Raw genomic sequence first — 18,060 nt, forward strand, 5'->3', positions numbered from 1 at the left:
GCTCAGAAAGGCAGGCAGCCATATTTGTCAAGATGAAAGCCTGTCCTTGAAACGCTCCTACATGGAGGTGGGAGTCATGAAAGCATGCTTACTGTGGCAGGCAGATCTCAGAGACTGAAAGGAGGGACAAACAATCTGAGAAGCTTGGACAAGAACAGATAAGACTTCCCTTGCCTTCCAAATCAGAATAATGAAAATGGAGGCAGATGCTAAAAGTAATCCTTGCATCTATTTCTTCCCTTTCTGTTCCAGAGAAAGGAAGAATGGAGGATAAGGATACCCCTCAACAGGAAGAATGACATGCTATAAGAATAGAGAGTAGAGAAAGATCACCTTGAAGTAGAAGAACCCAGGAAGGGCAGAATCCATGGATGCTCACTTGTTCTGCGCCTGCAAGGTGTGATTTTTTTTTTTTTTTTTTTTTTTTTTTTTTTTTTTTTTTTTTTTTTAAGGAGAAGGTATGTAGGAAGCTTTCCATTCAGAGGGGAAGCATGAGTGAAAGACAGGTGGGGGAAGGCAGTTGGGCTTAGGGAAAGGTTAGTGGGCTAAACTTACTTGAAAATCCAGGGTTTGGGTGGGAGAAGAGCAGGAGACAGTGAAAAGGTAATCTGAAGCCATATCAGGGAAGGTCTTGGTTACAAGTCAAGGACTTTGTATACTATTTTGTCTAGAATTGGAAGGCAGTCAAAGTTTTTGAGTAGGAGAGGAACATAATTATAGCAAGGCTTTAAGAAGACTAAGTGGGCAGCAGGGTGCAAAATATATTATCTAAGGAGAATTTGAGAAACAGAAAGATCAGTTAGAGGCTCCTGTTTGGAAGAGGAAATAACATTAATTCATGTCATAGCAGTGGGACTGGAAGGCAAATGACATTTGTATAGTGCTTTAGAGTTTACAAAGTTCTTGTTGCATTAATTACTTCATTTGATATGGCACTTGTGGGAAGTACGTTAGCTCAAAGATAAACACACCATAAGACAGTTTACAGTCAATAAATGTAAAATGAGTAAACATAAGACTCTAAAGGGCTGGGTGACTACACACAGGAGGGAATGCAAGTGAGGAGTCAAATATGACTCACAGCCTTGAATAACTGGAATCATTCATTTATCAAGTATTTGTTGAGTTTTTGCTATATGCCAGGAAAAGTTCCAGATGCTAGGATTGCAGCAAAGAACATGGTAGACAAAAACCCTATTCTCAGGGAGCTAATGTACTAATGAAAGAGAGAATCAATAGATATATAAAGAAATATAAAATATCATATGGCAAAGGAAAAAACAAATCAGGGTAAGAGGATAGAGTCTGTGGGGGTGCTTTTTTAGATATTATGGTCAGAGAAGGCCTCTTTCCAGAAGTGACTACTGGGCAGAGACCAGAAGGAAGTGAGGCAGTGAGCCATGCGAAGTTCTAGGAGAGAAGTATCTGGGGCAGAGGGAGTAGCATGAAAAAAGCCCTGAAATGGGTGTCCATCTGGCGCGTTCAGAAACTAACAAGGGTGCCTGTGTAGGCAGCAGAGTCAACAAGGAGGAAGTAATAGGTCATGAGCCCAGAAAGACAGCCAAAGGCCTAATTCTGAATGGTCTTGTAAGCCAAGGTAAGTATCTCTGGCCATTGTATGGAGGAATTATTTATAGAGAGCAAGAATAAACAGATACCAGTAAGAAGGCACCATGGGAGCCCAGGGAAGAGACAATGGTGGCTTGAACTGATGTAGCACTGCTGGAGGAGATGAAAAATGGCCAGATTCCAGATCTATGATAAAGCAACACTTGTAGGATTGTTTTTATTGGATTTCATGTAGAGTAGAAGAAAAAGAATGATTCCAGGGTTTGTACTCAGAGCAGCTGGGTAAATGGTGGTGCCCTTACTGAGATGGGGTATGGTGGGCAAAGACAGCAGGGCTTTGCTTAACCCCTGTGAGATTTAATAAACCTCTTGGACATTGAAGTGGAGATGTTTTGAAGGAAGGATGTGATCATGGAGTTAGGAGGAATGTCAGGGCTAGAGATATAAATTTGAGATGGCTTCACCACCATCAAAAATAGAGAAGCCAGGAGAGAGAAGAGGATTCACATACTTATTCAGTATGTATTAAGTACTGAATAAGTGTGTGAATCCACTTACTATGTGTTAAGCACTTTTTTAGGCCCTGGGTGTACAGACATCAAATACATACTTCTTTGCTTCCAAGAGCTCACAGTTCACCTGGGAATACAAACAAGTAAGCAACCAGCTATACTTCAGTGTGATGTGATCTATAACAGAAGTTTCCAAGGGGTTCTATAAGAGACAGCAGAAGGGCATCAGATGCAGGAAGCCTTCCTAAGGAAAATGATACACAACAAAAATTTGGAGGGTTGAGGAAGGATTGTTTTGGGATAAAAAATTCAGGCCTGAGGATAAGAACGGGTCAAGGGGACAGAACGTAGTTTTCAATAGCATACAGGCATGTGAAACATGACATGTTCAAGCAACTGCAGTTATTTGATATGACCGGAAAAGACGGTGCTTGTAGAAGAATGGTAAGAGATGAAACTGGAAAGGTGAGCAGGGGATAGACCAGAAAGATCTCTTTAGTCCATACTGAGGAGTTTGAAGGTGAAGAAGACAAGTTTCGTTTTAGAAATGCTAAGTTTAAAATACAAATGTATGCTGCTTAGGTGATAGGTGCACCAAAATCTTACAAATCACAACTAAAGATATTACTCCTGTAACCAAATACCACCTGTTCCCCAAAACCTATGGAAATATTTTTTTTTAAATCACTCTGGGAGCTTTTAATAGGCACAAGTGCTGCAGCCCCATCCTACATATTCCAACATAATTGTTTGGGGGTAGAAACCTGACACTGGTCTCATTAAGATGTGTTTGTGTGTATATACACAATATACATGTACATGTATTCATATATATGTAATACATGTGTATATGTAATTATTATATATATATACAGTACACATGTGTATGGATTCATATTTTTATAATACATATGATTATCCCATTTCTTTCTATAAAAATAAAATAAAATACAAATGAGACTTGTCTAGCAGGTAACAGAAAATGGGAGATCAGAATTCCAGGGAAGGTCAGGGTCAGATTTATATTTCTACTTATGTATGTATCTGTAATATTTCAAAACCTCTGTCATAGAAATCATCGTTGAAGCCATAGGAGTGAATTAAATATCCAAGAAACAGAAAATGTAGAAAAAAGACAAGCAAGAAAAGAACAGTTCTGTAGGCTGACCCCACAATTAGAAGACCAGACAAGAGGAAGGGGAGTCATTATGGAGCTCAGGGAAAGGTCAGGAGCACTTAAGAGCCATTGCCATGGAAACAGGGACTCATGAAAGGGACAGTGGTTGATAATTTCAGACACAGAGAGGTTAAGGAGGGTAAAAATGGAGAGAAGGTCATCAAATGTGATGACCACATGGTCCTTTGGTGACCTTTGAGAGACTAATTTAGGAGAAAGCAGGGGGTAAAAGTCAGTAGCAAAGATGTTGGAGTAATTAGGTTACAGAAGGTGAAAACAAGGAAGGTGGACTAAGTCTTCTTTTCCAAGCCCGTCCCATTTTCCTGCCTGGCATCTGCCATCTGTACTCCACTTTGACTTGACCTTTTTCTCCTGGCATTTTGTCCTGTCTCTCTTACTTCCACTGTCTACTGGACCCTGTAACGGCATCTCTTGCCAGCAGCAATTCTAGCATTCAGCCAACTAGCAAGCTATGAACTGAATCATCAAGTAGACTTTAACAGATAAGAAAACAGATCAAAGGTTACCTTGGTGAAATGTGTGCCGTCATAGATTCTGTATAATGAATGGAATCTCTTTAAGGACATTTTTGACTGGAAGAATCCCCACCTGTCTGTTAACAGAAGTTACCCCCAGGGTTTTAGACAGTAGGAGGTTGTGGTGGGGGATGCCTTTTTATTTTTACCATATAAATCACTTTATTGTTTTAGGTTGTTGTGATTATTGTTTTATAACAAAAAATTTGTTGGTTTTCAGATTAAAAAATTTTTTTGCATGCCCTCCATTCTTCTAATCTGCAGAGGTACCATTTGGCTATGACTGTCTATATTTCTTCTTATTTTCTTCAAATTCTCCTCCCATAGTTCTTTGGCAGCCAGAATTAACTCAATGAAAATACTGGCAAATTCTCCAGTCAGTCTTTGTTCTTTATAATGTCATGGACATATCTAGATAATTGTTCTTCTATATCAACTGATACCTAGCTTTTAATGTAATTGGATCTTTGCATATCCAAAAGCCACTTATGCAAATTAAAACAATGACTTCACTCAGTAAACTGGGAATGATAGCCACAGTCATTATGAAAGTAAGAGAAGCTAATCAAAGCCCCATCTTCATAATTTTCTTTTTAGAGACCAACAACTAAAAACAAGTAGACAGGAAGAGAATAATTGGCCACTTATTCTAATCCCTGCCATTTATAATAATGATAAGTAGCACAAATAGCAAACAAATTAATGACTGCTCCCCCTGAGCCAATCAATTACCAAGCTATGATCACTTTACCTCCTACTTCTTGAATCTTTTCCTTCTCTACTGACTTATTCAGACTGTCTTTTCCTCTCTCATGGATCATGACAATAGTTTTCCATCCTCTATTCTTGTTTCTCTTAAAAATATCCTCCATATTGGTCACTAAAATGAGCTCTCTCATATAAAAACCAAGCCATTACCTTGCTTAAAACCCATCAATGGCTCTGAAAGCATCATGGAATGTCTAACCTCCTTATCGCAACATGCAAACTTGATGGTTTCCTGACTCCTATCTATAAATCTTCTGTACTCAGACTCATAATGCCCCAGACTTAGCTCTTTAACCTGGAGTTAGTGCTGTTGTGTGGAGTTCAGATCACTGCCAGAGTCTACTTCCCCTTGTGGCGAGTTGGCCTTTGGGACCTTACTGTCCTCTCATTGCACGTTGGTCAAGACCATCACAATTCACTGTGGCAGGGTTTCCTAATTTTCACATTTGGTAGTAGGAATTGGTGTCTCCCTTCCTTCTCTTTCAGAAGGCTTTTAGGATCCTTATTCAAATATGTCCACTCCCTCGCCCAACCTCTGCAAACTGAGGAAAAGCCTTTGCTAAGACACAGGACTTTTTTTTTAAGTTAATTGTATACCATTTTCCAAAGTTAAAACATGCCTCAATTCTTTACATAAAGGATGCTGTTCCAACATGACTTTCTGTGTTCACCTCTAAATAAAAAATTCCACGTCACCAGGTACACTATTACACACATATAATTAGATGTGTATAAAATTCAACTCTCCATAAATACATACATATATCTTAAATCTTTATATCTCAACTTAGAAAATTACTTTTCTGACAACATCCTTTAATAATATTATTGCTGTTTTACAGAGGTCAATAGGATTAAGATCAGAGCCTTCTGTGTCTTTAACCAGGACTCAAATGAATGAACCCTCTCAATTAACTGATTATTATTTCTTCTACACCAGACTTCTAAAAAAAAGAAAGAAAGAGGCTAATAAATACCGATGTGTCAGAGACCATTTTCAGGCTGTTGAAATAATGCCTTCATCTATAGACTTCATTCATAAATACACACACACAAATACCTACAGTTCTTAGGATCTATTGACATTTTGGAGGACAAAGTCTTCAAACTTGGCCCATTCAAGCCCTTTCGCCATGTGTAACCCCATCTCTGGAAGGTCTTAACGCAGGCATGTAGAAAGTGACCGCAGAGATGGGAATTTCCATTGAAGAACAGATGGAACAAAACTTTTAAGAGCAAAATGCTGGACCGACTAACAGCAATAAAAATATCTACAGGCCCCACAGTCATATAATCAACTAGCAAGCTACAGTCTTTTTAAAGATCTTTAAATATGTAAAAATATAAAAGTCGGTCCCACGTATGTTTTCAACTCCTTCAGATTTCTGAGGTCATCCATTCTTAAAAATCCAAGTTGAAGCAGACAAGAAACTAACTTAAAGACATTAGCAGCTCTAGAACCTCTGGAAGGGCCCAAGAATCACTGTTGAAAGCCATCAAGAGAGGCACTTGTAAATCAACTTATGCGAGGAGTTCCACCTATTTGGTTTGAGATTATTGGGAGAGATTAAGAAGGCTTTGGGTCTTCTTCACATTACAGCACCTTTAAAAAAAGAATAGTAAGAAGAAGAACCTTATAACCTAATGCTTAGCCCCTTTTTGCTTTTACTCTCAGGGAACACAGAGCTCAATTTAGAACTCCTGGCAGTAGCTCCCCAATTAAAGGGCTGGACACATCCATTTCCTTTTTGGAATCACCTTGTTTAGATGGGTTACACTTTTAAAAGCCAAAATACAAATTCCAAATAAATAAATTAAATTAAATTAAGTAGAAAGCATAATATCATCACAGTCAATTATTGCTAGACCAAGGTACAGACATAGTATGGCTATGGCTTATGAAGTAGACTCTAGATTATCAAAAATCAAATGTCCAAGGCTTACTTTTGTCAGGCCCTCATGTCTTCTGAAGCCATCATCCCTTAAACATTCTACCAAGAAGGTCTGGGTCCCATACCATATATCTTGGAAAATTCTGTGGCTACCTTCTCCCATCACAGACTCCCACATCCAGATACCACATGCACACACACTTGTCCTATTCCCATGTCAGCATCTTGAAGGTACCCCAGTAAGATTGTGTTTTGAGCAGTGGGCACATCCTCCACTCTGTCTTCTTCCCCCACTTCTTTGCTCCAAGACGGCTGGTACAGTGGATGCCACTGGTGCTCCCTTCATCAGAGATTTGTTTCAACCAAAAAAGAGCTGCCTCGTCCAGATCATACTTCCACCTCAACCCCTTCAGAGAAGACTGTGGCCAATGACTGACCAACGTAATGGTTTAAAGACCATACTCCTTACCCTAAGAGGAGTCCAACTCTGTCGTGCAATTCATGCTCCAGAGAGCTCTCCGTGGGATCTAGACTAATTTGATCCCCAGTCAAAACAACATCCACATTTGGGCTTCTTTCCCACCCTATTCTTCTCTCACTCCCCTTGTCCTGAGAGCACTCCCTCAATAAGTCACTTTCACAACAACCCCTGCATCAGGCTCTGCTTCCTGGGAATGCTTCCTGACACAGTTGGATTCAGTAGCTTTTTCCTGAATGACAATAATAACTCAACATAGAACAGTAACAATTTAGATGTGAGTATCCATGCTACATTGCTAAAAGAAGGAGCATCAGAGTGAACAACTGCAGAGTCCACAGCTCTCTCCTCTATACAGGGTATTGTAATCCAAGTGGAGAACATCATCTCTATTTTCACGTATCAGAGGCTTTTATTCTGTCCTCTCTCTTGACTGCCTCCCAGGGAGGGAAGTGAGCACAAAAATAAGAAAGCAAATCCTTGGTGTAGGAATCTTCTAGAGTTTGACAGTCATATTTAAAAGTTTCTGAAAGCTGGCCTGGTGCAGTGGCTCACACCTGTAATCCCAGCTCTTTGGGAGGCTGAGGTGGATGGATCACCTAAGTTCAGGAGTTCAAGACCAGCCTGGCCAATATGGTGAAACCCAGTCTCTACCACAAATACAAAAATTAGCTGGGTGTGATGGCACGTGCCTGTAGTCCCAGCTATTCAAGAGACTCAGGTAGGAGAATCACTTGAACCCAGGAAGTGGAAGTTGCAGTGAGCCACTGCACTCCTGCCTGGGTGACAGAGTGAGACACCATCTCAAACAAACAAACCAGCAAACAAAAAATTGGTTTCTGAAAGCTGTCGGAAGAGATACATGGCATAGAAACCAGATAATTCAACTCTTATAGATGCATCCTTCCCAAACTCATTCCTCTCACTTTCTTTCTCACCTACCCTTATCTACAAACTGAAGAATGCTTCCCTCAATTCCTTTAGAGATTGTGCTAAGAGCTGCCGGGAGGATACTGTGATGCCATGAGGGAGGGTATAGGCAATGTGATCACAAGGAATTCCGTGCGACCTGAGATGGGCAGGAAGGGCATAGCTTCCCCACCTACAAGGTGTGGGTGCCATAGGGTTAATGTCCATTCGGGCTGCTACATGGTTCATTCTGGTGGGTGGGCTAAATTTGAGGGATATATAAATTGCCACAGGAATACATAAAAAGAAACACACCAACACCACTTGGTGCTAAGGCAGGTAAGGTCAGCAGAGTTTCCACTGAGTGTAGAATGTCTGATCTGTGCCTGAGAGGATAAGTAGATGTCCATGCAGCAAAGGAGAAGAAAAAAGTCCCAGGCAAAGAGAATGGACAGCACAGAGATGTGGATGCAGATGGCAGTGCCAGGACCAGGCGAGCACAGACGACCTGCCAGGGTGTGGCAGTAGATGAGGCTGGAAAGACAGCATGAAACCCACTTGAGAAGGTCCAGAGGATCATGGAAATTTTTCCAGCAGGAAGTGCTTTGTTCATGTGCATTGTTAAAACTAATCTGCCCACTCTCTGGGGAATAGATTAGTGAGATGAGAAGGCAGCAAAACCAGTTAGTAGTCTTTTGAAATGATACCTAGTGCTCATTATATATTTATTACGTGGCCAGGCACTATTCCTAGCATTTTATCCTCACTCTGACTGCATGTGACAAATACTCTTTGGCATCTCAAATGACATGAGGAAACTGAGGCACAGAAGGTTAAGTAAGTTGCCCAGAGAGTCAAAGCTAGTAAGTACAGGGCAATTAATTAAACCAAGGGGGGTCTGGCTCCTGAGTCTGCATACTTTTCTGTCCCCCTAATGATGAGGGACTATTCTAGGGCAGTAATGACTAAAATAGAAAACAGGGGACAAGATAAATGACATTTTGAGGGTGAATATAGGTGAGGCAAAGAGATAAATAAAAAGAACTGAGGTTTCCAGTTTCAGTGACCCAGGAGAAGGGAATTAGAATTAAGAAGAGATGGAACAGCAGCTTCAGGGGTGAAAAGAATACCAACGTTTGAGGCATGCTAAGTTAGCAGAGATTGGGAGACATTCTGGTAAGTGTCTGAAATGTTTGTCTTACTCCCAGCCTTATCTTAAGATATCCTCTCCCACTGTGATGGTTAATCCTGATTGTTACCTTGATTGGATTGAAGGATGCAAATTATTGATCCTGGGTGTGTCTGTGAGGGTGTTGCCAAAGGAGATTAACATTTGAGTCAATGGACTGGGGAAGGCAGACCCACCCTTAACCTAGGTGGGCTCCATCTAATCAGCTGCCAGCATGGCTAGAATATAAAGCAGGAAGAAAAAATGTGAAAAGTCTAGACTGGCTTAACCCCACAGCCTACATCTTTCTTCTCTTGGATGCATCCTGCCCTTGAACATCAAACTCCAAGTTCTTCAGTGTTGGGACTCAGACTGGCTCTCTTTGCTCCTCAGCTTGCAGACGGCCTATTGTGGGACATTTGTGATTGTGTTAGTTAATATTTCACAAGCTCCTATATATATCTCCTATTAGTTCTATCCCTCTAAAGAATCCTGACTGATATGCCCATCTTCCATAACTTGGTATCATCACATATGCTCTCTCTCCTTTGCTCAATCAGGGTCTGTTCTTAAGACAGTGTCCAGTACAGATGCCATTCACACATTAATGTCAGCAAATTCTCTCTTCCCAGTAGGCCTGATATTAAATGAGAGCTTTACCTCTTGTTAAATAAATCAGTAAAAATTAATAGACTATGATGGAGAGGCATGTCTGGAGAATCTATCCTGCCTAAGTGTAAGACACTCAGCCCCACCTCCCAAGACAAAACCAGACATTCAAACTGATCAGGTTCTCCCATTAATTCAATAGCTGTGGAATGGATTTGGGAGTTCTCAGAGTCCTCTCACAAGGCACAAAAGCCACAGGGAATAGAGAACACTTTAGAATGTCAGCTAATTCCCTAAAGTATCCAGGTCTTCTTTCAAAAATGTTCTTGGGCAGGGTACAGTGGCTCACACCTGTAATCTCATTTGGGAGGCCAAGGCAGGAGGATCACTTGAACACAGGAGTTTAAGGCCAGTCTGGGCAATGTAGGGAGATCCATCTCTACAAAACATAAAAAATTAGCCTGACATGATAATGTGTGTCCGTGTTCCCAGCTACTCAGGTGGCTGAGGTGGGAGGATCACTTGAGCATGGGAGATCAAGGCTGCAGTCAGCCATGATCATGCCACTGCACTCCAGCTTTGGTGACAGAGTGAGACCCTGTCTCAAAAAACAAAAGGAAAGTTCGTGTTCAAAAGATTATCTTTTTAAAAATCAGGCATCTTCCTTCTCCCCCCACCTTTCCCACCTCTCTCGCTGACTCTCTCTTCTGTCCTTCTGCCCTCACCCCTACTTTTTTTTGTTAAAAGAAAGTGTTAAAAGGAAAACTGAGGCACAACACAAATCTTAAAGAGTTTGTCTGAGCAAACAACAATTCAAGAGTTGGGAAGCACCAAACCAAAAGAGGTTTGGAGCTCCATAAAGAGTCACAAGGAACTGGCTTTTATAGAGTGAATGCAGAAATAAGCACCTGAAGATGTCGAGACAAGGGGAACACTTAAGGCCAAAAGTTTGAGACTAGCCTGCACAACATAGTGAGACTCCCTATTTTGTCCCCCTTTCAGCTCCCTTTTCTACAAAAAAAAAAAAAAGGAAAATTAGCCAGGTATGGTGACATACAACTTTAATCCTAGCTACTTAGGAGCTGAGGCTGGAGGATCACCTGAGCCCAGGAGGTTGAGGTTGCATTGAGCTATGCTCATGCCACTGCATTCCATCCTGAGCAACAGAGTGAGACCTTGTCTCTTAAAATTAAAAATAAAATATTTGATTGATTGTGAATATTTAATTTCCTTATTTGGTTTGTCCCACTAGAAAGTCTCTAGTTATATAAGTTAGTTGGCTGCTTCTGATTGATTGAGCTTAAGTTTTGTTTTCCTCTGATATAAGCATTTATATGTAATGGCCCAAGTTAAGTTTTGCTTACGTTTGCAATTTTAAAAAGGTTAAGGTTATTTTCAAGGCCTAACTCACTTGTCTGCTGAGGGATTTTCAGGTCTAGTCTCCATTTTAATTTGTTTTAATAACTGCCCCCTTTTTGGTTATCCTCTTTATCCTCTCAGCAAGCTGAGACTGTGATTAAACGGTATAGCATTCGTCTTGGTTATCACCATTGAGGGAGTTGACGTAGTCACTGGGACAGAGTCACAGAGACATTATCATCGTCCATAGTTGCACTGGAAGGAAGGGTGGTAGTGTCACTGTTATCAGCACCTCTGTAGCCATCACTGGTCAAGTGGTTGAGCTCCTTAAGTTGTCTGATCCTGACGGCAATCACTTGATATGTGAGTAGCTGCTGGACAGCATTTAAAACCCCTGATAGGACACCATGCACTAGGAAGGTAAATACAATGACTCTAAAGAGAATAATCGCCAAGGAGTGAAAAATCTCCCAGAGCAGAGATTCCCAGGAGCCACGATGTAATCAACTAAACAAATCAGTAGGTGTAGCATCACCTATGCGATGAAAAACCTGTGTCTCTTCTTTTAAGATCTTTTAGATTTGGGGCAACAATTTCTGATTTATTAACATAGAAGCTACATTTTTCAACACTAACAGCACATGCACCACCCTAGTGAGTGGTTAGAGTATACAGAACTGTATTTTGCAAAACTAATGAAGCAAGGCTGGAGAGAATTCATTTGTAAAGCCAAGACAAAAGTGGCAATGTCATTAAAGCTTTTTCTAAAGTCCTGGGAACATTTATAATAGACTTTTCTAATTCAGAAGTATCAATGGAAGGAATCAATGCTCTGACAAATAAGTGAAACCCAAAACTGCATGTAGTGAGAAGCTTAGCACTGCATGAATTTCTCTTATAAGAAGATATTTTATGGACAAATGAGCCAAGATTAATGGTTTCATTGCAGAGAGGGTTGTCTCTGAACATTCGGAGTCACTTTATTCCAAAATGGTCATTCAATTTGGGGGCAATACTTGCACAAAATTGTGGTACATTGGAAATAGAGTCCCATTTCTTTTATGGGTAATGCTAAAATTTGAGGCCCTCAGTTCTATTCCCCTTAGTTTCCTTAAGAAGAAGGGGGTAAGCAGACTTCCAATTCTTGAATTTAGATAAAAAGAAGAGTTTGCTGTTGGATATAGGATTGCAAAAGAGCTAGTTCAGGAAAATCTATTTGGATTATAGAATTAAGAATGGGTATAGGCAGAGTAGTCTTTTGTGTGGTTACATTGGGAAAGGCTAATCCGAACAGTTTCAACACATAATTGAGGAGTAATAAATTGTAGAGAGGAATAAGTCTGATTACTAAAGAATACAGACAGGGAATTTTCATTCACTTGAGGATAGATAGGGAATATAGCTGGGTAAGACTAGTTAGGCTTTGGAGATGTGTCCACATCCCAGTAGGTTGGTACCAGGCTGTTTTATTGGCTGGATGCAACTGTGAAAATATATCAGGTTCTTCATATATTGTAAGGGCACAAATCCAGCATTCTGACTGATTATTTATAGATGCTATTTTTTATACAATATCCGCCAAGGAGTGTTTGCAATCAATGTTAAATTTTTAAAAAGCCTAATAAAGCTACTGATAACAAAGGCATTTTAATCATAGTGCCAGTAAACTCGTATCATTGATAGATGCAAAAGACTATACATTGTGTCATTATTTATAATAGCAGAAGATTGAAAACAATCCAAATATCTACTGATGGGGATCTATAAACTATGATATGTCCCCAAAATGCTGTACATTCAGCTTTGAAGAAGAAAAATAAGAAAAAGCCTCATGTACTAATATGGAGTGATCTCCAAGAGAAATTGTAAGGTACAAAAATCAAGGTGCAAATCAAGGTAAGTAGTATACCACTTTTATATATATGCATATGCAATTCTTCCAGTATTTCTTTTTGTAAATATAAGCATACATATTTTTCAAATAAAAACATACATGTTTTTGCAAATATAAGCATATATATAAATCCAAGTTAATATATGTTAATATAAGCATATATATGCTTATATTTAATATTAATCAAAGTCAATATATCAAAGCATATATATAATATAATATAATCAAGACATATACAGATGCTTATATTTGCAAAAAGAAATACTGGAAGAATAAACTAGAAACAAAAATTTGCAGCCAACTGAGGCAAACAGGGTACAGGACTCAAGGCTTGAAGTAAGAGTATCCTGGTGTATTCGTCCATTTTCATGCTGCTGATAAAGACATACCCAAGACTGGGCAATTTATAAAAGAAAAAGATTTAATTGGACTTACAGTTCCACATGGCTAGGGAGGCCTCACAATCATGGCAGAAGGCAAGGAGGAGCAAGTCACATCTTACGTGGATGGAGGCAGGCAAAAAAAAAAAAAAGGAGTTTGTGCAGAGAAACTCCCGTTTTATAAAACCATCAGATCTTGTGAGATCCACTCACCATCATGAGAACAGCATAGGAAAGATCCATACCCACGATTCAGTTATCTCCCACTGGGTCCCTTCCACAACACGTGGGAATTATGGGAGTGACAAGATGACATTTGGGTGGGGACATGCAGCCAAACCATATCACCTGAGTATAACTATATTATGTTGCCTATAACTATATAATGTTGACTTTGGAATTATGTGTTATATATATTCAAAATATGAAATTTTAAAAAGGAATAAGCCCATCTCAAGTAGACATTGAGAGGATATATTTTACAAAAGCAAATCTGCAGACAGAAGTCAAACCAAGGTCTAACCATGGTTTATGGACCTTCGTGCCCACTCAATCCTCTAGATGGCCTGCCAAAGATGAGTGTAAAATGGGAGTGCAGAACAGTAGCAGGGAAAGGACAAGGACTGGATAGAGAAGGGGAGACAATGTCAAGAAGAGTGTGGCCTAGAGAAAGTGACAAGAGAACACAAAGTAAGAAGCAGCACAGACAAGACACTGCTTCTCCAGACCACTGCCTCTGTCTGAAAAGCCTTCTCTCTCAATCTTGCCAGAGATCTTTGTCATTAGCTAATATTGGCTTTTTAAATAAATTAGACTTTTTTTTTTAACAGTCCTAGTAATTTAGGAGAGCTTTTGTTTGTGTGTCAGGGCACTATTTTAAGATACAAAGCTGTGCAATTTTGATTCCACAAGAGTTCATCCTTTCGCTCCCTGCTCCTCTGTCCCCTATCTAAGCAGGTAGGCACCTGTGTTCACTGCCTCAGGGAGCAGATGTGGAGGATACAAAATGAAAGCCCATCTGTCTAACATTCACCACTCCTCTCACCTCCCGCCCTAGGGAAGTGGGGGAGAAAGAGGAAGAAAGCAGCCACTGGGGTCCTGAGTACCATTCCTGCAGGGAGGGGAAGACTTGTGCCAGGAATGGGCAAGTGGCTGCAACACTCTATGCAGAGGGCATCATAGGCAGCCTTCCACACATCTGTGATCCAAGCAAGGGAGCCTGAAGGGAAACAGAGAAAGACCCACTGGATTTGAAAAAACTATGCAGTCAGGGACCTGTGGAGTCCCACCCATTCCTTGCAAGGGACAAGAACAGGAACTGGTGGACTCAATGTCAGAGAGAGAAAGAGAGTGCTGGGAAACCTTTAATTTTCCGAACAGCCTGCCATAATGTAGAGTTCAAAGTTAATATTAAAGTGGTTAACAGATAATTTTAATGTAGTGTTTACTGCACATTTTAACTTTTAGGAAGACACTTATGTCCAATATCTCTGACTTATTCTCAACCTAATGGGACATGCTTTGACCTCAAGGGGTATAGAGGCCCGGTGCAGGAAAACAACAACAGGGCATCTCCAGCTTTCCCCAGGCTCTCTCTCTCAGACCTGTGCTGTCCCTCACAGTACCCTACCCACATGGGGTGTCAGTGCTGGAACCCACAGACAGCAGCACAACCAAGGAATCAAGAAACAGCAAAGCAAGCAAAGGTAGAGCCTTGGAGAACTTCTCAGAGAAAGATACAGATTATGACCTCTCAGTTTACCTTTATTTCATTCATACGCTCAGAACTAAATTCCACAGAGAACAAACAAATACACTTGATTCAAGAACAGACACAAAACTGTCCTGCACTTTGTCCTGAAGGCAAAAGCAACCAACCAACCAACTAACAAAAAGGTCAGAACAGGGTCAGGGTGCAAGGGGATGCTAGCTAAAAATATAAAGGGATTTGAAGAGAATGCCATTTTTTTCAATGTCTTGGAGATTTAGTAACTGATTTTGGCTGCTACATAAGCAGATGGGTTTTCTTTAAGATAAATCACAGTCCTGGAACCTATCCAACTCATAAAACAGACTTACCCTTGCGAGCTGTGTAGACTGGCAGGGGAAATGATTACATGAGGATAAGAAGAGTGTATTTCATATGTTCAACTGAACTCATGAGATTGTTTAGATTCTACAAAAAAAAAAAAAAATAGGGTAATCTACCAGTTTCTGCTTACCTAGGCTAACTGGTTCTTCACTTTGCTCATCTAGTACACAGTATCACAACAAGGATTAACTTACCTGAAGGACCGGGAGCTCCCTAAGGGCTAGAGCCATGTTTCTTCATAGCTTAACCTCCATTTCTTATCACAGTGCCTGGTGCTAGGAAGTCCCCAACAAACATGCAGTGAAGACACCAGGGGATGGTTAGATGAGCCCTCCGTGGATGGAGAGAAGAAGGATGTGTGCATTGGCTGCCGCTCTATTATTCATAAGGCAACAAAAGTTTTGCCATAATTTATTCAGTCTCCAGACAAATGGGAAGAACAGGGAATGGTCAGGGTCACGACAGAGTGTTCTATTTCATCTAATCTGTGAGTGGTGGATCTAGTAGATGGGGTAAGACCCAGCTCACAGCTGGAGAGCAAGAGTATCAAAGCTTATCTGATGTTGTGGCCAACATGTGGTAGCAAGACTTTCTCAAAAGCAGTAATATTCAAGGGTCACGGCAAGCGATAGTATTGTGGGGTTAAGGGCAGTAAGATCCCCTTGACTGAGAGGTGATAAGCAAGTGATAGCAGCTCTGGAGAAAGTTCTGGGCCCAGGAAGGAATTAGGGGTTTAATTGGGAACCCAAAGTAAAAGCCCAAATGGATGGGCCAGATTGAGGATGGTTCTGTATTGGGCACGCGGCTGCAGAGGATATGAAGATTTAGGCAGCAATGCTAAATTCTACCCCAGGAAAGGACTGGGATCTTAATGCTCTTCTTGGGGATCCTGTTCCAACTCTCCTGTACATTCATCCTCTCCTCTCCAACCCATCAGCACCTAACCATGCTTAAGTCTCTCTCGTATTAAAAGGAAACAAACCAGTGAATCAATAAGCAAATTTTTCTTCTTGCAGCCCAGTGTTGTCCTTGTAATTGTCTCCACATCTTCGCTTCCTTCTTGCTCCTCTTCTGTATACCCAGCTGCAGATCTTTCTCCATTCATGAGGCTGCCTTCAGCGATGACAGGGTGATGTTACTGTTGCAAAATCCACACATTTCAGTATGCATCCTCTTGGCAGCATCCAACATTGTTGACCACTTCCTCTTTCTTGACTTGTCTTCCACAAGAACGCCATCTTGTGGGTTTCTCCCTACCTTCTACCACTCCTTCCTGGATTCCTTCTCCTAGTTTTCTTGGGTGCCCTTCTCTTATGCTACATACTCTTTGGTAAGATGTCATCCACTCTCTTGCCCTCATACCCAGATGCAAATGCTTACAAATTACGTTTCATCCTAGACTTCTCTCCAAATCACCATACCTATATACATGTACCTATGTTCTGGACTTTTCTCCTTGGCTCTTCCATAGGCAGAAGAATGTCATTTAGATTCTGAGGCAGTTTTGGTTTTAAGAACCAAAATGAAACAGACAAGGGCCAAAATGATACACAGCAAAATTTGCTATAGATGAAAAGCTGACTTGAGAATCACAGATCATCAGTAATTTTTACAGTTGAAAAAATTGTCTCATGAAACTTGCTGGTTACAAAAAAAGGTAAAATACAACTAAAAATATCAAAAACAGAAAATGGTAAAGAATTATTATTGCTCACAAATGAAAAATCAAAAAAAGTGGATGTACAAAATTTGACATGGTAAAAATAGTAGAGCTAAAATGACATTTACCATGAAAAAGTTATATCTGTAAAAATTAGACAAAGATGATGATAAAGAAGTTGATAAATCAAGTATTCATTGTAAAATGTACACAAGAAAGATTTTGTCCTGATGGAAACAGTGCTAGTAAAATAAAAATACAGGAGGGAACAAATGGGAAAAGATTAAATTTGCCATATAGGAAATAGGTCAAGAAATTAAACTAGCTTAATGAAGTTAACCCTGGAATAAATCTTTACCACAAAATTCATCAGTGTTGATATCATCTTGATGGCAACGTTTATATTCAAGAACAAAAAAAAAACCAGCAGGGTCAAAACATACAAGAGCTCAAAATGATGATGTCAAAATGTCCTGCACTCCCTATAGGCACTTCAAATTCCACAATTTCCACACTGGAGTCACTTTCCATTCCCTACCTACACCCTAAACTGCTTCTCTTGCATTTCCTATCTCTGAGAATAGCACCATCATCCCCAAGTCAAAATTCTGTACATTTCCCCTGAAATTTCCTCTGTCTTCCTTACGCACTTTTCCCCCACCTGTACACAGTATCACATCCTGCCTTTTCTGGCTCCTAATTATCTCTCAACATATTCTCTCCACCCCATTTCCACTGTAACTCCTGCTGTTGAGGCCATTAACACTTTTGTGCTACAGCCTCTTCACTGGTCATACTGATTCTCTTGACTCCCTCAAACCATTACACATGTCAGCAAGGAAAGAGATCTTCCTAAAATGCAAATCTAATCATCTACTCTTCACAGGTTCCCTCTGCCCTGTGCCTAGCTTGCAAGGCCCTTTGTAATATTTATATCTGCAGCCTAACCCCACCATCACAGCTACATTACACCTCCCTCTGTGCCCTAGACTTTCCATCCCCTCCCTGGTTTAAAGGCATTGCACACAGTTCTGCTTCTACTTCAAATCCTGCTGCT

The sequence above is a fragment of the Macaca nemestrina genome, chromosome 3 (assembly GCF_043159975.1).
Source record: "Macaca nemestrina isolate mMacNem1 chromosome 3, mMacNem.hap1, whole genome shotgun sequence".
NCBI lineage: Eukaryota > Metazoa > Chordata > Mammalia > Primates > Cercopithecidae > Macaca > Macaca nemestrina.